Consider the following 26,156-nt stretch of genomic DNA (forward strand, 5'->3'; position numbering starts at 1 on the left):
TTTATTATTATTATTTTTAAAGATTTTATTTATTTATTTGACGGATCACTAGGAGGCGGAGAGGCTGGCAGAGAGAGAAGGGGAAGCAGGCTCCCCGCTGAGCAGAGAGCCCGATGTGGGGCTCGATCCCAGGACCCTGAGATCATGACCTGAGCAGAAGGCAGAGGCTTTAACCCACTGAGCCACCCAGGCGCCCATTACATTTTTAAAATATTAATTATGATGAAATAATAACATTTCAACTCTTTTGGGTTCCATTAAAAACTTACCATTCCTTTCAGCTGTTTCTTTTTGTTAATGCAGCTACTGGAAAGGAGTGAACTTCCACATGGGGCTTGCATTCTATCGGTCGGGCAGTGCTGAGTTACACCAATTTATTTTCTCTAAAAATGGGGATCGCTCCTAGTTCCCGCCTGACTAGCTTCTCATCTCCAGCAAGTTGCTTGCTATACCTAGCTCCGGATTCTTGGCTTCACGCTAATAATGCCTGCGCTTCGGTATCCCATGAAATTTTATACGGGGTAGGGAATGCTTTGAAACGTGCGGCGCTGGCTGTAAGGAATTATAATTTTTATCAGGTGGTAGAGGCTGCCATCTACAATAGGGAAGGATTATTTCTCATCCTCCACTTTGTGCAGAGAGAGCTCTGAGAGCCTTTTCCCATCCTAAGAGTTAAGCACAGACGTTGGAGAGACTCAGACTATCTCTGGGTTAACAGTTCCCAGAATAGAACTGGGGAAGTAAAAACAAAAAGGTCATCGAACCGGGTAAGGAGACCAAGGGCTGCTGGCATTTCACTTCTTTTGTTCTCGTTCTTGGCCGTCGGAATAGAAACTGATGGGCCGTTGGTGGAGGGTGGACTCTGCAAAGTGGCCTGATCGGATTCCTGAGCTTCTAGGTCATTGAGCAGGATCGCGACTGGCCGGAGCTGCGCTACTCCCTCCTGACCTTGAAAGGTGTGACAAGTGGACGTGGGTGCATTGCTCTGCCAGCCTCTGTTGACTCTCTGTGATGTACTGGGCATCGATCTTATCTTTGTGAGAATTTGGTGAGACAGCAAAGGAGTAAGTAGAGGAAATGAGAAAAAAAAATCCATGTTTGATATTAATTAACGACGATAAAGGAGCAAGCCAGAAACAGAGAAGAATATAAAATACTCCTCCCTTCCTGTCCTTTGGCTCCTTTTTATCCTCGGAGTTCAGCATAGTTGCTGGCACTCCTGGTTTTCTGCAAATAAATGAATGAATGAGTTGTTTGTGTTAAAATAGACATATTCATTGGTGAAATAAAACCATTTTGGGTGTTGTGATTTATCTTCGCAATTCTCAAGAAAGCTGCCAGAAGATGTCAGGCACCCATTTGGAGCAAAGTGGGATTCAAAAGGTACTTGATATATTGACAGTAAACTAGAGAAGGTGAACTCAACCTACATTTACCCAATATCATAGATTTTTATGAGGGGTTGGAGAGAATTACTTTTAACCGTGCAAACATAATTTTATATACACGCTGTTTTCTTTGTTAATATGATCTTTCTTTTCTGTTTTTTGCTTGGCTCCTTCCTTTCCCAGCCACCCTCGCCATTAACATCACCTTCTCCCATGTAACACGTATTAATACCCAAATTTATCTTTCCTCACTTTTCTCCATGCTCATGTAATCACAGACACACATCAGCTATATACAACATTCCTTTTGTCAAGGTATATTTTAGTTACACAGAATAAAATCATACTCCTTTCCTTATTCACTGATACTGCATGGAAACTGCACCAGGACACAGAGCTCCAAGTCATTCTTTTTAATGACTGTATAATACTCCATTGTGGGGCACCAGCATCAGTTCCCAATTTCCTCCTTAGCAATAGGCATTCTCTTTGCTTCGAGGTTTGTTTGTTTGTTATTGACCTTTTGAAAAATGTTTATGCATATGCCTTCTTTCTTTTGTGTGGGTGTTTTTGTTTGTATTAGCAAGTACTCAGGAGTGAGATTACAGAGTATACATGCATTTTTCAATTCTGATAAATATTGTCACATTACTTTCTAAAAAGACTGAAGCAATTCTCATTTTCATCTGCTATATAAAAAGGAATTATTTTGCCCCATCTTCCCCCCCCCGAAGGGTGTTTTTTTTTTAAAGAAATACTTTACCAGTAGGATAGATACAAGTGAATAACTTATTGCTCTAGACCAAGAGTTGCAAACATTCTTGGGGGGGGGGGATGGACTCTTTCTCAGAATACTGTTTTTTAATAAGCAAAATAAATTACATAAGATTACAAAGATATCTAATTATATTGAAATATAGTTATCAAGTTTCCAAAAACCCCCTATTTACGATATAGACATAGATGTGTCTCTATTAACATATTAAATAACAAAGTCTAGTTGCAGAGCTAATAGCTACCATAAATTAAAGGAAGTGATGACTATAGATGATATTTCAACATATATGCTCCAACTGTAACATGCTATGAAAGTATCTGTGATTTATAGTGGAGACAAAGTCAGAGGTACTGCTGATACGACTGTGGTTTGTTGCTGGTACTTGTGAGTGAAATATACACTATATTCCAGTTGGAAATTAATGAAACTAGAAATGTAATGTTTTCCTATCGAAGTTCACAGATTGCTCACTATTATCCTTAGGCTCCTTGGGGCTTCTCTGTACCCCAGATTAGATATGGATCCCTGCTCTAGGGTCTCGGAGAAGAGGCTCTAGAGATCATCCGATTCCACTCTTTCATTTTACAGAAGAGCGAGACAGTGCCCTAGAGTCTGGACCCTGAGCAAGACCCGAGTTCAAATCTCCTGGCTCCCTACCTCGTATTTTTCACCGTAAATTTCACCTCTCTGTAGGGAGGCCCATCCCAGCAGATGAAGTTGCCTTAGTCTCCTCTCCTTGGCTCCGAGTCCTGGTTAGACCAGCGGTTGAAAAACAATGGCTTATGGGGCCAAATGCAGCCTACTGCTGTTTCTTGTAAATAAAGTATTACCAAAGCACAGGGGCATCCATCTGTTTACATATTGTCATGGCGAGTTCCTGTTTCAGTGGCAGAGCGGAGGGGTCGCCACCGACCACAGGGACAACAGAACCTACGGTATTTACTCTCTGGCCCTTTGCAGGAAAAGTTCGCCAGCCCCCAGCTTAGACTCACCCGTGATGTGTATTCTCACCACCACTGTACCTCGATGCTGCCCCTCCCAGCTGTGGAGCTGGGGAGGGCACAACTGCCCTCTTGTCTTAGAGACTTCGCATATACTATTCCCTCTCTCAAGAATACGGAACCCCCAGCCCCAACTCCTGTGATGTCACTCCTTCCAAGAAGCTTTCCCTGATGGTCCCCTTCCTCAAGCCTGCTTTATGTGTCACCAAAGGCATCCCTCTAGTGCCCTGTGTCCCCCTTGGCTAGCACTGGTCATGTTTACCTCTTGTCGTCTAGGTGCCTGTGTGTCTCTCAGACTAGATAAAATCTCCCTGAGGATAGGGCTTGTGTCGGCCTTGTTCACCGATATACCCCCAGTGTCTGCTCTACAGAGATGCTTGAAACGTACTTATGCAATGAATGAATGAATGAATGAGTGAATGAGTGAATGAATGAATCAAGTAGGTGAAGTTTATCCTCAGTGCCCCTTACTTCACCACTTTTTCATCCTTTCATCTTTCCATTCAGGGACAACCTGTCACCGCCCTGCTGTCCTTAGATGGGCTCCCTGTCATCCCCTTCTACGATGGAAATGTGCTTTCAGGAAATAAACTCATTCTCAAATGCCTGCTACAGATTAATTTAATTTAAGTGCCCTGAGAGCTAAAATCTTGTCTCGGTTACTTGCCCAGCACAGTACGTGGCACAAAGAAGGTGTTTAAGGGATATTTTCTGAATCAATTAATGTTTGTGGTAGCTCAGATTTGCTCTAAACCAAAGGAATACATCTAATTGTGGAATTTATGGTGCGAGAGGCCACGTTGGGAAATATTTTCGGACATAGAATGTCTCCTTTTGTGTTTCTGAACTGTCACTAATTCAAAGACTTCCCCCTCCACTTAACGCTAAGTGGTAGGCTGGCATTTCAGGTGAAGGAGGGAAGCAGGTGGAAGGAAATGCCCGAGGAGCATGGATTAGGAGAGCTATAGAAAACCCAGGGAGGGGCGCCTGGGTGGCTCGCAGGTTAAGCCTCTGCCTTCAGCTCAGGTCATGATCTCAGGGTCCTGGGATCGAGCCCCACATCGGGCTCTCTGCTTGGCAGGGATCCTGCTTCCCCCTCCCTCTCTCTGCCTGCGCTCTGCCTACTTGTGATCTCTGTCAAATAAATAAATAAAAATAAAAAAAAAAGAAAAGAAAACCCAGGGAAGGTGAGTTTTTGTGAGAAACTCCGCTCTCTTTGTAGCTCCCATATCTAAAAATTCTTTCAATCCCTAATGTACAAGAGGAAACTTTTTCATGTTTATGGGTACTCTTGACAGCCCACTTCTGACCCCCAGTTCTAGCTCTGCTCTGGGGCCACTCTCATTAGCTCTGGATAAGAGAGTGTGCTCAGTGACCTGAGTCACTGAGGTGCCATGTGACTAGAAGACTCCCTCCCAGGGCCAAGGCCTCATGGTGCTGGCCATCCCCACTTCCTTTCACCAGTGTCTTTGGAGGCTCTCAGTGCCAGCACTCTGGGCTGCTCCTGGCCACACAGGCTGCTGGGAGAGGCCACTGTGACTCTCAATGTCCTGTTCTTTCCCATACTGGGCCTCTGTCTTTCTGCAGTGCCCTGAGCCTGTCCTGGTCAAGAGACCTCACTCTCCCTCTGAAGTGGCAGAGACATAGGAAATCTCTCAGCAATGCTCCCAGAACTTCCACAACCTCTAAGATGGCTGCAGAGTGGATCAGGTTCCTGTCGTAGACTTTTCCCAGCTGTTAGCTCTGAGAGAGCCCGTGGTAGCGAGAAGGGCAGGCGGGGAAAGTGAGAAAATTGGTGAATGTGGCCTTGCACATCTTTGCCCTCTTTGGACTGTGGCTGGGAGGGATAAGGTAGATTAGCGAATAGCGAGCCTCTTCCCGAAGTCGTTGATTCTCAGGGGCCTTTTCTTGGGTGGAGAGGATACCTCGGATTCTATTTTGATTTAAGGCCTTTGGCTCTGTGGGCTCCTAATACCAGGACACTTTTCTTCCCGGTCCCCTGCCCCCTTATCCAGCCCACTTGAGAAGATAATCTGTTCTTTCTGGACTCCTGGTAGTTCTAGTCCCTTCCCCTGCTTGAGAATCCATGCAGAATTATCTCAAAATTCTTTTTTTTTTTTAAATTTGATTTATTTATTTGAGACAGAGAGAGAGAGAGAGAGCATAAGCAGGGAGGCGAGGGAGAAGCAGACTCCTTGCAGAGTGGGGAGCCCGACACAGGGTTCGATCCCAGGACCCTGGGATCACGACCTGGTCCTGAAGGCAGACTCTTAACTGACTGAGCCACCCAGGTGCCCCAACTGTGCCGATTATCTGAGGTCATTCACTGGGCAGCCAGTCCACCTGGGCCTGGACCCCTGAGGTCCTCCTAACACGTCCGGTGTGGCCTGCTAGGCGACATCTGTGGCGTGTGCCGAAGATGGGCCCTTGGCCCCGGGCATGCCTGTAGCTAGTCAGAGCAGGAAGCTCACATAAGAGCCACAGACACCTTCGTCCACGGGGCAGCTACAAATCCCTTCTTTTCTGGAACGTACCACCAGCGCAGGGATGGACTGTGACGAATATTTGGCCTCAGGCAACGCTGGAGCCTAGGGACTGCTTTAGCTGCATGTGTGTTTTCTCACAGAATTATAAAGCCCGGCAGCTCCCGGAGCCAGAGGCGGCAGAGAGTTTCTGTGTTTCTGGACTATTCATTAGTGATTACATACCCCCCCGAACACCTGCAGGACAGATTCATAAAGCGAGCATTCATGGACTTTGGCAAGGCCTTCATGGGAACTGCGGAGCATGGACCACGGTCATTGTATCTCCAGATAAAAACATTCTCTTACCAAGGAGGCCTCTGAAAATAGAAGCAGGCTGCAATTTCGGTTTGGCACCACAGGGTATTAAAAAGAAAAGTGTTACTTCACCTCGCCTCTTTATAAAGTCAGCTCGCCGCGGGGCCTCAGCATTCCTGGGCAAACTCTCTTTCAGGACCCTTCGGGGAGTGAGAAGAGGGGAGTGGTGGGCACTGCATTGATTGGGACAGAGGACAGCCTGGCCATCGGGGCCTCGGGGCCTGGTCTCCTGCAAGTTACACTGATTTACAGCAGGATAACAGGAAATACGGAGCCTGGGTGGCCTTCTGTGTAATCCTGGGTGACAGATTGCTCCTGCCACTTATAAAAACGGTACCATAATTAATCCAAAAAGGCCAAGAATAATAAATAACCATCACAAAAATAACATCTTGATAACAAACTCTGGCGGTGATGTTTAGCAGGATTCTCTTTCACCTTTTATTTTATCTTATTTTATTTTTCCTTTCCAACACTCACTATTAAATGACAAGATGGCTGTGGCTGGTACAGGAAGGCTCCGGAATCTGGGCTGGATCACAGTGGCTAAGTCTGAGCCGAACACGCAAAGCCAGTAGTGCCCTCAGAAGGACCGTGGGGACCGTTTTATAAAGGAGGGTGGCTGAGATTTATCTGGGCATCTGAAAGCCCAGGTTCCAGAAAACATAACAAATGTTTTGTCTATAGGGGCGCAAAGAAGTTTATGTTGATTCACTGTCCGATGAAATTGGCGGGCTTGGATCATTCAGCAGGGTTTTTCTTGCATGAGGGTGGGTGGGTAGGTGGGACTGAGGGGTGGGGAGCACCCGGACGGGTAGGGCTCCGGATCTCCCCTCTGCTCTGCCCGTGTAGACAGCCTCCAGTAGTCAATTAGCCTCCTGAAGTGCCTCATTCTCAGATAACAGCTTATCCGCTAGGAGAAGCGATGCTCACAGTATGTTTTAAACTCACACATATAAACACACATCGTCACAAAGTCATTTAGGTTAAAAAGGAGTTTTAATGGGACATCTGGCTCTCTTCCACTACTTCTTGTCAAGGCGAAGTGGGTTCCCTTATTGATATCCTGTAGCAACCACAGGGATGGCTAGAATCTGGGGTTACATGGAAATATTTTTTTTGTCTCTTGTTATCGATTCAACTGGTACCAGGGAGCAAAAATAAAATGGTTAAACCTGAGAAAGGACAGCCGGAATTTCCATGTATATCATCTCCCTGAAGGGCGGAGAAGGCTTTTGTGCTGGGCAGATAAGGGAAGCTAGGAGTCTTTTTTTTTTCTTTTTTTTTTAAAGATTTTATTTATTTATTTGTCAGAGAGAGAGGAAGCACAGGCAGACAGAATGGCAGGCAGAGGCAGAGGGAGAAGCAGGCTCCCTGATGAGCAAGGAGCCCGACGTGGGACTCGATCCCAGGACGCTGGGATCATGACCTGAGCCGAAGGCAGCTGCTCAACCAACTGAGCCACCCAGGCGTCCCGCTAGGAGTCTTATGGGAGAGGACAATTGGTGATGGTGATGGACTTGACTTACAGGCCTTCATAAAAATCCTGCTCTTTGCTTGAAGGAGCAGCAGAGCAGGGTGGCTAAGGGTACGGATTCTGGAGTCGGACTGCCCGGGTTTGAATTCCAGCTCGGGTACAAATGACCTGTGCAAACTTGGGCCTGGTTTTTCACCTCTCCGTTTTTTTGGGTTGAAGTAACTTCCTCATCTGCAAAATGGCATCATATAGTTGCAAACCGCAGTGGGTTCTTGTAAGTTTTAAGCAAATCTTGAAAGAGGGCCCAGGTATATTGATTCTGTCATTAGTTAAATTACCTGGATCACTGGCTCTGGCTAAAGGATGGTTTGCATCATTCCTTACATCCTTAGGAATGACAGCTCTGCTCCATGTTCCACGGTCACAATTATCAAGCACTTACTGTGTGCCATGGACTGTGCCTCCCTCTTTTATAGAACGGCCCTCTATTTTACAAAGGAGAACGCCGAAATGAAAGAGAATGATTCCTTTCAGGCCACACGGTGAATCGGTAGTAGTGTGGAGTTTGATCCAGGCGCACCTCAACAACCCCGGTTTTAATTAATAAGCTATCCCACCCGCATTTGCCTCAGAAGAGTAAAAAACTACAACAAATTTTATTTTCCATCCTTTTCTAGCTGTTCTTAAGGTCCTGATCAATACTTCTGAAAGTACGATTTAGGCAATGCCTGAAAGTTAGCAAAGATGCGTGTCTGTTGGCAGTGCTCTCTCTGGGCAGACCCCCGGCAGAGGCAGGGAGCCCCCCATTCTGCAGTTAATCCAACCCGAGTTCAGAGCCTGCCGCTGTCCATTATATCCTAAATCTCAGTGTTCTCCTTAGTAAAATGGGGATAAAAGAAACCCCCTACCTTGAAAGGCATTTTCTATATTTACATGAAATGATACGTGTTAAAAATCCTGCTGTATGTTTCGCTTTCAGTAACCGTTTTATTAGTGTTAGCGAAAGTCAACTCATTGACGATCTCAGTGGATTGTATTGGGAGGGGGGAGTAGGAGCTGATGAATCAAATGAGAAAATTTATTTGGCTGCTGTATCATCCAACACATTGAAATGAAATAGAAATATTTCTGACTCCTGGTGTCCATACATAAGCAAAGCTGTATTTAAAGAACTATTATTTAACTTCAATGTGTGCAGAAGTCCATAAAATCAGGTCTCTGCCACACCTACTTTTTCCTCACAGCAGGGCTTTTTTGTTTTGTTCTAGATAATTCCCTGAGCTTCCCAGTGTATTTTGCATGGAGGTAGGCATGATCTGCGATACTTGAAAAGAGCAACTAGATTTTATAAGACGATTTCTTATTATCCTGTTGGTGTCACCTGTTAGCTTGCGGCTTGATTTGGCCCCGTCCACGGTGGAGACTCCCTACTGCAGAAATGGAGAAGGTTGTCAGTTACCTAATAATGACGAAGCTCTGGATAATTTAGGCAGCATAAAAAGCTTGCTCTTTTCTGGGTGATCTGGTTAATTATCTGGTTAAATTAGGTTAAAACCTTTTTGTCAGGGGGGTCTCTAATTATCTGGGAAACCAGGTAACTGTGTCCTTTTAAGAGCCTTTAGGCTTGAATTATTCATCGACAAAACCCAGCATCCCGGGAAGACACCCAATTCTTCACCTGCCTTTTTGCACATAGATTTGGACGGAGTCTCTTGAGCTGTTCTATTTACAGCTTCTTGTAGATGCAAAATATTCAAACCAACTCCATTTTTTTTTTTTTCTTATACAAAAGAGAGATCCAACTTTGAGCTGTGAGGATGCTGGTGCTCAACTTGGAAGATCGGTAGCAAATTTTCCCAAGAGACACAAACAAACACATACATAACTGGAATATCAATGAGGTCTTTTTAGAGGCGACGCATTAAAATGCAAGGCAGCAGATAATGAGATAAGCAGCAAGTTGCAGTTTTCTTAATTCTAGCGTGAAAGGAGACAGGGGGAAAAAAAAAGAACAGAAAACCCCCCATAAAGTAGCTTAGCAAAAGGATCTCCTGGGCTTCATGTTCAGCGCGCTTGGGGAGGGAGTTAGGGGGTGTTTTCACCAGCCATCTCAGTGACATAAATGGAAGTGGAAGAAATTGTCTTAGAGGTTACAGGAGAGAGATTAGAACCATGCTCTGTTTGGGGGTCCTGGTTTACTTCTATGTCCCACCTCTACTAGCATATTTCTGATTCCAATAAAGGACATCTCTTCTAGTTACAGCTTGACTCTTTCCTGGCTATTCTGGGGAAAAATTGGTACCATTTCTTGAGCATAGATGAGGTAGCAGACATAGTCCTGGAAGCTTTGATCTCATTTACAGCACCCTTACAACAGCCCTGCGGGATGATGTGATTGCCCTCTTGTGATAGCTGGAGAGACAGGCTTAAGAGTTCTTGGGAATCAGACCCAGTTTACTTGGGCTCCCAGGCCAGGCTCTTAGCCATAGCTGCATTCAGAGCCACCGGAATTATGCCTCGACAAATGGTCTACCTGCCAGGCTTCAGTGTGACCTAGAAAAGAAATAGAACAAGGATTATTCTGGGGCTACTTAGCAGAGGTGCAATGGCTAGCTGTTGCCTTCAGCTGTGTGGCTTTAGGCAAGTTACTTGATGTCTCTGAGCTAGTTTCCTCGCTGGTAAAACTGAGATAAGGATATGTATTTTTTCAGGGCGTGTTTTGAGTCTTAACTAATGTAACTGAAAGCACAAGAATACTTATTTCATGTTTAAAAAATAAAAACCAGGGGTGCTTAGGTGGCTCAGTGGGTTAAACCTCTGCCTTCGGCTCCGGCCATGATCTCAGGGTCCTGGGATCCAGCCCAGCATTGGGCTCTCTGCTCAGCGGGGAGTCTGTTTCTCCCCCTCTCTCTGCCTGCCTCTCTGCCTACTTGTGATCTCTCTCTCTGGGTCAAATAAATAAGTAAAATCTTTAAATATAAAAAATTAAAAAAAATAAAAAGATAAAAAATAAAAACCAAACCCACCAGACCAAAAAGCAAGATCGTACGTCCAGGAGGAAATCAGGCTACGTATCCACATAAGTTGAAGTAACTTCCTCTTTTCAGCAAATGGTGTTGGAAAAACTGGACCGTCATGTGTAAAGGAATGAAACTGGACCACTTGGCTTACACCCCACACAGAAATTAACTCAAAAGGGATTAAAGACTTCAGTGTAAGACCTGAAACCACAACACTCCTAGAAGAAAACTTAGGTGGGTAAGCTCCTCAACATCTGTTCTGGTGATGATTTTTTGGACTTGACATTAAAAGCATAAATCAAGGGGCGCCTGGGTGGCTCAGTGGGTTAAAGCCTCTGCCTTCGGCTCAGGTCATGATCCCGGGGTCCTGGGATCGAGCCCCACGTCGGGCTCTCTGCGCAGCGGGGAGCCTGCTTCCCCTTCTCTCTCTCTCTGCCTGCCTCTCTGCCTACTTGTGATCTCTATCTGTCAAATAAATAAATAAAATCTTTAAAAAAAAAAAAAAAAAAAAGCATAAATCAAGAAGCTGGACTACACCAAACTAAAAATCTTCTGCACAGCCACAGAGAATATCCACAAAATGAAATGGCAGTCTACTGAGTGGGAGAGAATATTTGCCAATCGTATATCTGATAAGGGGTTAGTAGCCAAAATATGTAAAGAACTCATACAACCCAATGGCACAATACCGAGCCATCAGATTTAAAAACGGGCAGAGGACCCGGATAGACAGTTTTCCAGAGAAGACATGCAGATGGCCAAGAGGTACATGAGAAGGTGCTCATCAGCACTCATTGTCAGGGAAATGCAAATCAAAACTGCTGTGACACATCACCTCACACCCGTCAGCACGGCTATTATGAGAAACAGAAGAGATAACGAGCGTGGGTGAGGATGCGGAGAAAAAGGGAACCCTCGTGCTCTGCTGGCGGGAATGCAAGTTGGTGTAGCCACTCGGGAAAATAGTAAGGGGTTTCCTCAAAAACTTAAAACCAGAACCACCATATGATCCAGCAGTTCTACTTCTGGGTGTTTATTTGAAGAAAACAAAATACATGAGCTCGAAAAGATACGTGCACCGTCACGGTCACCGCGGCATTATCTACAATCGCCCAGATATGGAAACAGCCTCAGTACTCATCACCGGGTGAGTGGACAAAGAAAAAGTGATGTGTGTGACATATATAATATATAAAATAGTACTCAGCCATAAAAAGGAAGAAGATTTTGCCATTTGTGACATCATGGAGTCATGGATGGGCCTTGACACCAAGGTATCATGCTAAGTGAAGGAGTCAGAGACAAATACCGTATGAGTTCATATGTCGAACTTAAAAAGGCAAAACAAACCCCCCAGCAACACACAAGCGCGCGCGCGTGCGCACACACACACACACACACACACACCCCAAGCTTGTAGATACAGAGAACAGACTTGTGGGTGCCAAGAGGGGAAGGGTTGGGAGGTGGATGAAAGAGGTGAAGGGAGTCAAGAGGTATAAAACTTCCAGTTATAAAATAAATAAGTCCTGGGGACATAACATACAGCATGATGACTATAGTTAAAGATACTGTGTTGTATATTTTTTTAAAAAGATTTTATTGATTCATTTAAGAGAGAGAGAGAGAGAAGGAGACAGAAAACAGAAGCATGGGGCAGCAGGCCAAGGGAAAGTCAGGCTCCTCGCTGAGTAGGGAGCCCGACTCGGGGCTCGATCCCAGAACCCCGAGATAATGACCTGAGCTGAAGGCAGACGCTCAGCTGAGCCACCCAGGCATCTGGTGATATCTTCCCCTTTAACACAATCTATTTATTAATCAGCAAAAGGCGAAATTAACTAAAGTGTGGGTCATACCCAAGCCAGTCTGAAGGATTCAGAACTAACAGGGACTGAAAGGTGGTCACGTAGAAACCAGTAAACTGGTGGGTGAGCTCAGTCCTTCACAAAGAAGGAAGAGAAAAGCCTCAGGGGGATTTGGGTTTCCTACCAGGATGTGAAGATTTCTGATCTTGGAGTAATTCAAATGGCAAAAATGGTGGTTCTGTTATTCTATTGTCCAATGTCAGCGTGAAGATCCTGGACCTGGACGGCCCCAGATTCCCTCCAGTTTTCTCTCCAAACATTGGCAATTCTGGAAAGGACAGAAATTATTTATTTGTCATTATTATTTTTATTGCTTAGGTCATTTGGTGGTAAGTAAATGGGCAGTGTTTAACAAAGGGTAGCACTTTACGTATTTTTGATCACTCTGATGACTTTTGGGGAATGGTGGAGGAAACCATTTAAAAGCTGTATTTCAGCCCTTCCTCCATAGGGGCGCTAAGGCTTGGGTGGCAAGGTGGTGTGGTCGGGGGTGTAGCAGTGTGGACTTTGCGTTTGTCCTCTGCCCCACCCGAGGCGGTAGAGCTGATTGGTGGCGGGAGGCTGTGCACTTGGAGGTGCGGCAAGTGGCGCACAGGCCTTGGCGCACGTTGGCTGCACCATGGTCCAGCTCACTACTGTCCTGTGCTAAGCCTACCGTGGAGGCCATTTAACCATTCGTCTTACCCTGAGTGGCTGTACCAACTGGCCTTTCTACCGCATTGTGGCTGCTCACAACAAGTGTCCCAGGGATGGCCGTTTCGTGGAGCAGCTGGGCTCCTATGATCCACTGCCCAACAGTCATGGAGAGAAAATCGTTGCTCTCAACCTAGAATGGATTCGGCATTGCATTGGCTGTGGGGCGTACCTCTCTAAGCCTGTGGAGAAGCTTCTGGGTCTTTCTGGCTTTTTCCCTCTGCATCCCATGATGATCACAAATGCCGAGAGGCTGCGAAGGAAACGGGCACGTGAAGTCCTCCTAGCATCTCAGAAAACAGATACAGAGGCTACAGAAACAAAAACGAGCTGACTTCAATGAGCAGAGCATTGGGAGAAAGGTCAAAGTCCTCTTAAAACACTTATGCGGAGCGCTTAGTCTTATTAGATTTGGAGGTCAATAAATGGAGTTTTCTGTGTAAAAAAAAAAAAAAGGCTGTATTTCACCCACCTCCAAATTTAGTCTGCAAATAAAGAAATGAAGCCCCTGACTTTGAATGGATGGTTCCCTGGGAACGGTAGTTTCCGAAGTGTACTTCCCCACTCCCAGCCTTCCTGTAACTTGCTCTTGTACCTTCTTCATTACTCCCTGCTGGCCTCCAGCGTTCACAACCAAATGCTTTGAGGATCAGAAAACTGACACTCCAGAAGGTCTGGTGGTTGAGTAAATTCTTTGAAGTTTTGGCAACACACCTTGGTTTAGAGGACACGTCTTGGTTTTAGGATCTCAAGATAAATGGCAACTTCCAGCAGGAAGTCTTTTGCACCCAGATTTCCTACACGTTGTTAGAGGATCAAGAGAAAGAATGTTCATGTCTTAGACAACCGGCTTTAGGGCAGCGGTTTCAATGTCAAATACACATCGGAATCATTTCAGTGCTTCAAAACTACTGACGCCTTGGTCCCACTCCCAGAGTTTGTAATTTAGTTGGCCTGGGAGCAGTGTGGGTCCTGGAATTTTAGAACTATCCTCCCATGTTCCCCGGGTACAACCGAGGCTGAGAACCACTCTCGTGGGTGTCTCGGCCTCAGTTAGCTCGAAATAGTCCGCGAGAGCTGTTCGCCTCACCTCGCACAGGGGGCCCTTGGAGGCCTTGATGAGGACATCAGAACGAGAACAAAGAGAAAGGAAGTTAAGACATAAGAAAGTATTCAGAATAAAGGTTCATTATTAACCAAACCCAGCAAAGGAGGGAAAAGATATTTTCATTTCTGCCAAAGGCCATATGTGAGTGCCTGTGGGGGAGAGCGTATCCATAGCTTTGTGACTGAACCAATAATTCATATCTGATTCAGAAGCTGACGTTGTTGGATTATAGATGTACAGCTGTTCTCAGTCTAAGCCTGGCCTCTCCCAATGGGACTTTATTGTAGCAACACGTCTCATTTATAGAGCTCATATGCAGGGGCCCAGAGACCCAAAATTGTAAATTAAAACCTCGTGTATATTACTTTGGCGAATTCAATTCCGAAGCATTTTGGCTTCTCCAAATAGGCCGTTTTCACTAGAAAGGGGTAGGGGGGAACACAATGGAAAGGAAATAGGTCTTTTATAGTCACCCTTCCTCTTTCTGGTAGGAAGTCTTGACACAGAGGTAATAAAGAAAACAAATTCTAATCAAATGTTGAGGCTCTGGTCAGGCTCGGTACCAGCATGTGCGGAGGGGTAAATGCATGGGAAAGCAAGTGAGCAGGAAAGAGGATGGAACTCTGGAGGCTGGGTGTTAGCACTCCAAGTTCCGTAGAGAGCACCTTCTGGAAGAAGACCAGCTCGAAATTTATTCCTGGAGGCCGCTCCAGAGGCTTTTCTTTTTCTTCCTCCCAAGTTGACCAAAGGAAAGGAAACTGAGACCCAGAGAGAGAAAACGTCTTCATGAAAGTCACACTGTCAATTAATTAGCAGGTGAGGTAGAATAGAAAACTGATAAAAAGCTGTATACCTAATCCAGCCTCCCTCTCTCTTCCCATGTTGCCTTGAAGGCACTATGGCGACGTTGAGGGAGACCTAAGGAGAAAGTGTTCTGGGTGGTGTTGCTAAAACAAAGGGAGACCACGATTCAGAAAAAAATTTCCAGAAATTTCAGGTCAAGAGAATTTTCCAGGTTTGTCCCGGAGAAGATATGCCAAGGGATTGAGGGTGATCCAAAGTGAGGATAGATGTGGGGAACATTTTAGAGGGAGAATGAATGAGATCTGTGGGCTCACTGGATTGTGGAGAAGAGGAAAAAAGGATAGGGTCGGGGATGATGATTCTCTCATTTTGATGCCTCAAAGGTCTGTATGTATCCCTGTCCAGGTTACTAACGCAAATGACTTGGGGAATGGCTTCCATTATGTGTTTAGTTCTTCTCTATCTAGTACCAGATGTTTTCCTTCTGTCTAATATTATTAAGAAATCAAGGGCTAACACTATTACTCTTCCGCCTCCTAGGGTTACCATTTCCATTACTTTCCCTGATGCTGTTCCCGATATGCTATTTGGGAAGACAAAGCATTTATACCCCAAACAGAGAAGCCCCAAACAGTTTTTACCCTGCTCTTGCCAGCCATCCCCTACTCTACCATATGCAGCTGGAATTTGTTTCTCAAGCATTTAAAGAGCTTACTACCTACAAAGTACTGTGCCAAGCTCAAGGGCCAGAATGGAAATCATCGTGAGTATGCCAGGAGTTCAGGCAGTGGGAACACCTTGAAATTCGGGGCACCAGGAAGAGTCCTAGAGAGGAGGCAGGTTTGGATCAACGCTATGCAGGAGAGAAGTGGAAAGACTTGGGACAGGAGCGGCAGCTTGAGCACAGACGTGGCTTGGGAAGTATCTCTAACTTATTGGATGAAAGGGACTGGAACAGTGGTGAAAGCATCTGGGAGGAGGGACATAGAGACGGGGTAGTGCCTTTGGGCTTTGACTTTCTGTCCCCAGGTGTCTAGCCACAGCAAATGTGTTGCGTGGAGCCATTTGCACCTTGTTCTGAACTATGTCACAGCCCACACTTTGCACCAGTGGGATGGCTGGATGGGATTCTCCTGCATTCCCCTTGTCCAGCAAAGTGTGACTGCGGCTTTCTGGTCGGGCGAGGGCCTGGGCACAAGATTAAACCTTGGCCGCATTAGCACCTTGCTCTAAACAACTCAGATACACTTCACAGCCTCCCCCACTTTGCCTGTGACCTAGAGCATCCTCATAAATAAAAAGACTTTTAACACAGTCAGAGCTAAGTGGATGGTTTTGAAATGAGGAACATCTTCTGTTTTTTCTCTTTCTATGCTTACGTGTTTCCCACTTGGAATTTATTTGCCAACCACAGTGCACCACACTGTGATCGCCTCAGGTCAGAAACCTGTATTCTCTTCTTGCAAAGAACTGCTGTAGGTGAACAAATGAGACGGAAAATGAACGAGAAGGGTGTGGTGGAGAAGAGAGTGAGGGTCTGAGTGGTTTTTGGTTATGGGGAAGCCAAACAATTCCAAGTTACATTGTTATGGTAATGTTCAAGGGACTTTCTTTCTTTCTCTTTCCCTTTCTCTTTCTCTTCTCTTCTCTCTCTCCCTTTCCCCTTCTCCTTCCTTCCATCCTTCCTTTCTTCCATCCTTCCTTCCTTCCTTCCTTCCTTCCTTCCTTCCTTCCTCCGAGGACTTGTCTTGAAGTTCACGCTACGTCTTGACCATAATGGAGTCCTACCTCAGCTGGCCTCCGACAGTAGACCATATACAGGAATGGTTTGTGAATTCGATCTCACCATGTCTTTCCCTGGATCTGGGCAAAGAGCTCAGGGGTGCTACAGGGAAATCAAATGCTCCTTGCTCAACCTACTCACCCTCCAAGGCCAGATCGAGAGTTGCTTCTGCCACAAAGCCTGTCCACATCACTCCAGCTCACTGAGATTGCTACCTATTTTAAATTCATAAATCTCATTGTCTGTACCTCGCACTTGCAAACAATTGCATATTATCTTGCCAAACCACTTGTCATGTTGTCTTTCCTATAATGTAATCCTTATGCTGGCACTTACATTTGATATGTTGATGCTTTGTTCCTCCAGATAGGTTGCAAGCTCCTTCTGAGCAAGGGTCAGACCTACTGGTTCATTGTATAATAACGTTACTTTGCATTTCCCTGGCACTTTAGAGCTTATAAATCCTTTCCACATCTATTACCTTCTTTGAGCTTTACAATAATCCTGTCAGTTTGGAAGAGTCGGTATTATTAGTATCCTAATTTCTCAGACAGGGTAGCCTGGAGTAGGAAGTATTAAATGTGTTGCACAAAGTTACACTGTGCCCTGTTTTCTACAGAGCAGGGACATCCGAGATGCTCAGCAAGTATCATTGATTTATCTGTTCATTAAACCTGAGCTCAATTCCACAGCCAGCCTGATGTTTTAGGCAATAGGTTTTGTATTTGGGGGAGACGATTGGCTATAAAAACATCCTGCACTCATTGGCTTAACATGCAACCTTCTGCCTCCCCCTAAGTGCCCGAAATGCATTTGGTGAATCAGGACAACAGAGACAGATGATAAATCCAGGTTTTAACATGGACCCTTCCTCCCTATTTTCCTCCAAAGGGAGTTTCTGAGAATCGCTTTGCTGTTCACCTCTCCTTTTCAAGGCTGCCTGGAAAGACACAGGTGGGGGTAATGAAACAGTGGGTTTTAAAATTCCTCTTTCCAGATGTCATCTATTTAGTTCTTGCAATATTCGTTGGTAGCCATATTCGATTTTAGAAGTGTGAGGCTTGCTTGAAACCATATGACAGAACAGTTTTTCTTAGGGAACCAAATGTTGAAAGAGGCTTTGGTAATAAAAGGGGCGCGACAAAAATGGAATTTGTAAAGAGGGATTTTATACCTTGTACATTTCCAGGAAGGAGTCTGTCAACCTGGGAAGGACTTTCTAGAGCACTGGGCCCTTTCTGCCCGACTCGGTGCATAGAGTGAATGCCACTGAGCGTTGAGTAAATTAGCCGGTCCTTCATGCCCCGCTCCCTGCTCCCACCCCCTCCCTATCCCATCCTGTCTTCCCTGTATTTAGACGAAAGTAAAGTTTTCAATTTGTTGGAATTACCTGAGAAGTTGTAAGGATAAATGAGGTGTGAAAACACTTTGAAAGTGGAGAGTTGCTTTGAAGAATCCAGACCCAGTCTAAACAGAATCCTCTGTACTTTATAATCCAAGAAGAAAAGAAGACAATGACAAAGGTCAAAATGAAATTTGGAAGGAGGTACAAGAGCAGTGGGCTGCTGAGGTGTGTCCCTGGGTCAAAGACAGCTCCGGCGCAGAGGGGAATGCACTGGACTTGCAAAGTTTGAACCCAGCTGTCCCTTACACACGGTGTCACGGGGATGATTGATCAGATGTCTGTGAGTGTGTGTTCTTATCGGCCAAGTGGCGATAAAAATGCTTGTCTCATAGGGTGGTTGTGAAGAGCAAATGAGATAAACCACAGGGAAAAGCTTTGTAAATGGAAAGGCGCTATGCAAAGGGAAGGGATTACTGTTGTTATTCAGAACAGTATCTTCTGCGTTTGACAGGTGTTTAGGAAGTGTATTGTGGCTTTTCATGTCCCCACGGATGGTCCAGGCACCCAAGTCTCTGCAGTAATGAAGCAAAGACTTTGGTCATAAGCACTAATTACTGTTTTAGAAAGTGAATTGATGCCCTTTGAGAGACTGTGCCCTCCGCACTCCCCCCAAAAGATCCCTTTCTCTTTCTAGGAAGATCACTTCTTGATTTCTTGAGCCAGACATGCCCTGGCTTTCCTTCTTCTTCTTCTTCTTCTTCTTCTTTTTTTTTTTTTTTTTTTTTTTAAGATTTTATTTATTTATTTGACAGAGAGAAATCACAAGTAGGCAGAGGCAGCAGAGAGATAGAGGAGGAAGCAGGCTCCCCGCCAAGCAGAAAGCCCGATTCGGGGCTCGATTCCAGGACCCTGGGATCATGACCCAAGCCGAAGGCAGAGGCTTTTAACCCACTGAGCCACCCAGGGCACCCCTCTGGCTTTCCTTCTGCCTCTGTGCTCTTGTCCACCCAGTTCTTCAGCCTGGAGGTGGTGCAGGGAGGTTCTCCTTCCGGGGTCTGGTACAATCCTGTCCATTCTGCAAGGCTCCCTTTTGTCTTCCATGAAGACTTTTCTTGAGTTCTCCAGGAGAAATTACTTCTTTCACAGTTGTCCCGCAGAACCTCATTTCCTTTGTTAGTACAACATTTGCACCAATATTTCAGAGTGAATTTGCATGGATCTCTTCCCAGGGCAGGGTGCTCGGTGTTATTTCACGTGGCATCCCCACTGTCCAGCTAGCACCAGACTGCCTGATACGCACTTGCATTCATCAGAGGGTAGCGATTAGGAAGCTCTGCAAGGTGCCTGGTCTGGGCCGGACAATGGCGTTCAGTGCCCCGAGTCAAGGATGCAGCTGGTGTTCAGGAAACGATTGTTTGCTGATGATTCGAGTCTCACCAAAGAGATTCCGAAAAGGATCCTTAATTAGTTTGTAGTTTGTCACAACGTGAAATCTACCAAAGCATTTCATTCCTTTGAGCGTTCTGGCTATTCCAGATGTCTCAATACAAATCATCTTTAATTTTAGTTTTTTATGTCTCTGGGTATTTTGTTTCCAATTTTAAAAGTAGCAGATGCCCAACTTGACAAGTTTGGAGCTTACCAAAAACTTAAAGAAGAAGATAATAATAATAATAATAATAATAATAATAATACAATATTGGGATAGTTTGTTCTATTTTTATCGGTTATATAATTTTTGAGATTAAATTTTAACATATAATTATGACACCTTTCACTTAATAGAAGACCAGAGGCATTTTCCATGCCATTAAAAATTCTCAGCATATTTTTAGTGACTGCATAATGTTCCATTATATAGATAGACCATAATTTACTAAACCATTACCTTGAATTGCTCATTTAGATTTGATACAATCTTCATTTGTTATAAATGATTTGTACACAAATCTCTCTATTTAAAACAATCGTTGTGCTTCACGTTGTTTCCTTAGGATACATTAATCGAAGAAAAATCACTTAAGGCACAAACTTTTTTTGAGCCCCTGGGTACATTTTCCCAAATTTATTTCCAGAAAGACTGAAACAATTGTATATATTTTCATTAAAGGGGTATTAGAGTACCCATTTCATTGTATTCATTCTATATTTTATTACTTCAACTATTTGACTGGCTTTGCTTTCTCAAGGATGTTTTGGATCAACCTTGCTTTAACACATGATACTTATTTAACGTTAATCATTTGTCTCCAGAAGGTTGTTTGGGTGAAATTATAGATGTCATCTTCTGAATTGATGATCTAGTGCCACTAATCCTGATGAATATGACATTAACTCCAAATAATATGAACCATAAAGTGGGATGCAAGTCTGAGCTCTTATTGTGGTGGTTATTAGTAGTATTTCCCAAGAAACAAAAGGATTTAGGCAACTGACACATCTAAGATGTCTACCACAGCAATTTAGAAGGAGGCAGTCTTCAGTAGACAGAGTAATGTAAGGAAGTATATTAAAATTGAAGAATAAACCAAGCACTCATTAAAAATGAAAGAGAAGATTTAAGCCCATTGTGTAACTATATTAGCAATGTTTTTGCCTGAAGTGAATTAGAGACTCAAAACTGAAGGTGTGTGTGTATGTGTGTGTGTGTTACGTATATACTATTATGTGTATCTGTATCCATTTATGATTATGAGTATTATTACTTGAATGTCTTCTAAAGCTTTTATATCTTTATTGTCTTCTTTTCTCCAGGTCATAAGGGGAAAAATGCCTTCAGAATGAACATGGACATCTTCATGGAAAAAAAACATCTTAAAAGGAAAAAAAAAATCACTGAATCGATAACATAAAACCCATTGGAAGTGATCAGAACAGCCAAGGAGAATCATGGTAAGAGCTCGAGGGGATTAGAGATAGTATAGACTAACCCTTCTTTTTATAGATGAGAAACTGAGGTCCATTGAAGTTAAAATAATTCGTCTAAAGAGCGGTAACAGAGGGGTGCCCGAAATGGGTCGCAAACCCCGGTCTCCTTGTTTCGTGGGTAGTACGTTTTCTACTAAACCTCTCTGTCTCTCAACAAGTAATTTTCCTAGCAGAGGTCCCTGCTTCGTATTTTTTATTTCAAGAACTTTTGTTGGGTGCGTGACATGGAGTGCCCTTCATCCTACCAGGAGACGTCACAGAGGAGCCCTTTGCAGTTAACTAAGGAAACACTAAAACAATATACAGGGTGAGAACCCTCCATGGGTCCCCAAGATCCTGATGGTGTACCCCAAGAGATGTGTGTCACCTATAATTCTGTGTGGTCACTTGAGACTAGTCAGAGTGAAATCACTTGGAATCATTGAGTTTTGTTCTATTTAATACAACAAATACCTTACTTACTCCAGCAGAGTCCAGTGTGAATGTTTTGAGTCAGGACAAGGATTTTGGATAAAAGGATTATGGATTCGCATGAACATTAGGCATTTGTGGGCTTGTCTCCAGGAAAATATCTGGACTGAATGGGCAAAAGGCTGGGACTTGGTTTCCTGGATGAAACGAAGAAGAGAATGAAGATGACAGTTCTTATGATTTAGGGTGGAGTGTAGAGGGTACTTAACAAAAAATCAACATAAGGGCTTTTTGAGGCAGCTTTTTCTTTGTGTTTGTTTTTGTTTTAGTCTTGATAATCAAGATTGATCAATTTCAACGGATTCTTTTTTTTTTTTAAGATTTTTATATATTTATTTGACTGAGAAAGAGACAGTGAGAGAGAGAGAAAACAAGCAGGGGAGTGGGAGAAGGGGAAGCAGGTTCCCTATTGAGCAGGGAGCCCTATGCAGGGCTTGATCCCAGGACCTTGGGATCATGACCTGAGCCGAAGGCAGCTGCTTAACCGACTGAGCCACCCAGGCGCCCCGATTTCAACGGATTCTTGTTCAGTTTTGGTTACAAATATCTATGTCAAAATGTTCCTTGATAAAGTTAAGTAGACAAAAGCAGACATGCCATATTTCTAGCCCATTTCTGTCCCCTGTCCCCATTCCTGGCTCTCTAATCCACTCCTCTGGTTTCTCTGGGTAAGTATATATCTCAAGTCTTCCTGGGGGAGATCTGACCTTTGTTGATTTTCCATCAGAAAGGAAAAGGAGCAGAGAGCAAATTTTCCTTTTGTTTAACTAGTCTAATTTAATTCCTGAGTGCCACCCTCACTTCCGTCTTCATTTTTTGGCTCATCAGTCCCATGGGGGGCCATGTCCCCCTTGTCTGCCTCTTTATCCAGACACTGGAAGAATTACTCAAGACCTAACTTTCTTTTTATTACACTTCTTAGGAGTACCAGGTAATAAATCAACGGGGCAAGGACAGATACAGAAAAGCAATATTTAAAATGAGTTATGATGTAAAAGAGATGACTTGCTCTTATGTTTTATCAAAGGCAGCCTCTAACAAGCATAATGTAATTCACAATGCTTAAGCAGGGCGACTTTAATTGCAACAGTCATTAAGTTCACAGGATCATTAAAGGAGGGAGCCAGTGAGCTATCATGAATGAAATAAGGCCCCCACTCACTCCACTTCACCTATTTAACTGGCATTGAACTTAGTCAGGGTCTCCGGTATGTCACAACCCTTAACTTCCTCTCCTCCTTTCTATACAAAGTCACCATGACTATTTCAGAGCTGCTCAAACACAGAAACATTTAAGAGGAAAGACAGACAGAGGTATTGTCAAACTACGTTTAAATTTGCCAGTGGATTACATTTTGTCTAGTATATCTTATAGCATTTTAAAGTTTGAAGTCTACTCACACCTATTTTTCGTAAGTTTATCATCTTCAGAAGTCTACGTAAGAAAAGAAGTACTAACATCAAAAAGTTGTGTCTCCCCAGTAATGACAGAAACGTAAATGGAAACTTCTCAGATTGATAAAAACTATAAATGAATAATTTTTCCTATTGTTGAAAATTATATAGGAAAATAGACACTCTCGTACATTGCCATGGGATGTTAAACCTTAATAAAAATGTCTGGAAAATGATTTGATACTATGTATCAAAAACCTTAAGAAAGTATTCATATATGTCCAGCCAGAATTTCTGTATCTAGGAAATTATCATTAAAAAGGATTAAGATTTTGGGTGCCTGGGTGCCTCAGTTGGTTAAGCATCTGCCTTTGGCTCAGGTCATGATCCCAGAATGCCGGGATCAAGTCCCACATCAGGCTCCCTGCTCAACGGCGAGTCTACATTTCCCTCTACCTTTCACCCCATTCATGCTTTCTCTCTCTCTCTCAAATAAATAAAATAAAATAAAATAAAATAAAATAAATGATTAATATTTAGCTATAAGGAGAAATAAATGTACAAAGAATTTGGAAGTACCCTAAATATCCCACACTAAGAGATTGGCTAAATAAAGCAACAGAGTGATAATAAATAAATATTATGCACTTATTTAAAACAGTGTTTTAAAAGTCTATTTTTTGGGAAGAAAAAGATGTTCATAATATACGGTGATGAAATATGCACCACAGAACCTTACAAACAGCATGGACCCATTTTTGGAAAAACATATTTTTAATGCCTCTCTACATAGAAAAGAGTGGGGATTTATGTTCTGGGTTTTCTCTTCAATTCATCTTTCAACATTCATATCTTTTCACTCTGCTGTTCTGACATATTGGGGTTATCTCAGGGTTGGGTTTTTGGGGTTTTTTGGATACAAATGTTCTTTCTCTCTTTTTCTCCTGGGACTTCTAGAATATTGTTCTCAACTTTTAGAACACACTTCTTCTGTCCTCAACCTTGGCTAAGGTCTCATGTTACATATTTTCCACCCCAGATATCCTTTCTTGACCTCTCAAGTCTGAGCTGGGTTTTCCTTCAAGGGGCTCCTGTTCCATAGTGTACCTTTTATATCATTATAATGACCTATTTATTGTTTGTATCATCCCTTCTTTCTGTGAGAACAGAGAGTGTATCTAGATTCTTATGTGTGTGTGGTAGCTTCTCTTCAAGATGGCCACCATCTAGTCCTTCTTTCTCTGTATCTGCGTTGCCACTCCCCCATGGAAAAGTGAAGTCTTCTCCTTCTCTCACTTTGAATCTGGGTGGGCTTTAATGACTCACTTTGATTTAAAAAATGTGGTGGAAATGATGTTCAGAGACTTCTAAAGCTTCCACTTGGGTTTCTTGGAACACTTGCCATGGTGAAGTTAGTCATCCCATAAGGGATATGAGAACTTTGAGACACCCATGCTGTGAGAAATCCGAAGAAAGTGGAGAAGTCCCAGAGAATGAGACATCCAATTGGGGGAAAGGTGGGTAGGGGAGGGAGAGAGCAAGACAGAGAAACAGATATAGAGAGACAAAGACAAAGAGACAGAGAGACAAGAGACTGAGAATGGCCAAGGAGCTTCTAGACATGTGAGTGAAGATACCATCATGGAAGTAAACCCTCCAGCTCACCAGCCCAGCCAAGTGCATCCAGCTGAACCATTTCCGAATTCTTGACTCACAAAAATCATGAGCAAAATTAAATGGTTGTTTAAGCAACTAAGTTTTGAGATAGGTTGTTACATAATAATAGGTACCGGTAATATCAGCCAGGCATGTATTGAGTCTTTAATAAATATCTATTAAAGAAAGCAATGCATGGTGGGAGTTTTTGTTTTTTACTTTCTTTTTTTCCTTTTTTACCCACTTTCTGATTTTTTGGTAATGTATGTAAATAATAAACCACAAAATTTTTTTTTAATTAAAAAATTTCCAGGAGATCTGAAAATGGTAGATTATGGCCAGCTGACCAGAGACTATCTCTGATTTGATCCAATACTGTAGAAACGTCCTAAATTCTTTCTGGCAAAGTGGCTTCTCCATGACAGCCTCTGTCTCACGGAGCAATGACAAGTTACCTGAAAGCCTAATGCCAGGACAGAGGGAAATAGACACATAATAGTAGATTTCTAATCTCTGTTTCTAAAATTTCAAATGATTCCAGACAACTTCCACCAGTTCATCTTAGCATTCTCTGAGCTCATCATTCCCTGTTATTTAGGGAAGAAAAAACATTATGCCTTATTTTTCTTCTTACATAATAGTCTCGGGTTCTTAAGATTAAGAGTATGGAAGGCCTTCATTTTCGTTCTAAATGAGTTTCTATGAGTTGGGAAGAAAACGCCTATTGGCTCATGATGACGTGGCAGGGGGTGGGGGCAATGTACTAACGTCCTTCCCATGAGCATTTTTTTTCCAGTCTGGACCACACCTAAGTTTTGCTTATGAAGCCTGGGGAGGGCAATGACTGTCAGTGGCATTTCTAAACCAGTTGAAGCATCTGTGTCTGGGATGAATTAGGTGTCCTGGATAGATGGAGTGAAATGCTCTTTAGTGACAGGAGGAGGATTAACTAGATCTGTGCTAACACTGTTAGCTCGAGAATTCTACAGTGTTCTAAGGGTTTCCTCTTGGAGAGCTGAGTGCATAGAGGATTATTCAAAGCCCTACTATTTTTGGTCCCATTACTCCATAGGTATGTCCCTACACTCTAGATTTTCCTTTGAGACCACAGTAAATGGTGAATAAAGGAGTTCGTGAGCGGGTAAATGAATTAGATACCTAGCTAAATTTTTTTTATTGTGGTGAAGTACGCATAAGGTTTAACATTTTAGCCATTTTTAAGTGTATAATTTGGTGGCATTAAGTACATTCACAATGTTGTATCACCGTGACCAGTGTCTTATTTCCAGAACGCTTTCATCATTCCTACACCTTGATTTTTAAAACCCCCCTTTCTGGCTATTCAAAGGTGATTTTTTCCCCCCTTATTTCTAGATTCTAAATGTTTGATGTGGCCAAGCAACTGACCTTGAGATCAGTGCCATATTTTCAAAAATCCTCCATGGATGAAATATTTCAGAAACATGTTCATCAGAGTTGTAAACACAGAGACAGACTTCTCAACGTAGCGGTCGTGTCGGTGGTTTTAAATACTCTGAGAAGAGTTAACATCTAAAAGCCTAACAGCTGCAGTTGGTGAATCAGTCGGATCACTTCAGTCAGGT

General features: G+C 43.5%; 1 long non-coding RNA gene and 1 pseudogene across 1 annotated transcript; both read left to right on the forward strand.

Annotated features, from left to right (window-relative positions):
• Positions 1–699: 699 nt before the first annotated feature.
• LOC125080040 (uncharacterized) lies at positions 700–26,156 on the forward strand. The gene is made up of 3 exons (XR_007121200.1): positions 700–1,064; positions 20,857–20,994; positions 25,927–26,156. It is a non-coding gene; the product is annotated as an uncharacterized LOC125080040 (long non-coding RNA).
• LOC125080039 (28S ribosomal protein S16, mitochondrial-like) lies at positions 12,804–13,517 on the forward strand (annotated as a pseudogene).

The sequence above is a fragment of the Lutra lutra genome, chromosome 10 (genome assembly GCF_902655055.1).
Source record: "Lutra lutra chromosome 10, mLutLut1.2, whole genome shotgun sequence".
NCBI classification, from domain to species: domain Eukaryota; kingdom Metazoa; phylum Chordata; class Mammalia; order Carnivora; family Mustelidae; genus Lutra; species Lutra lutra.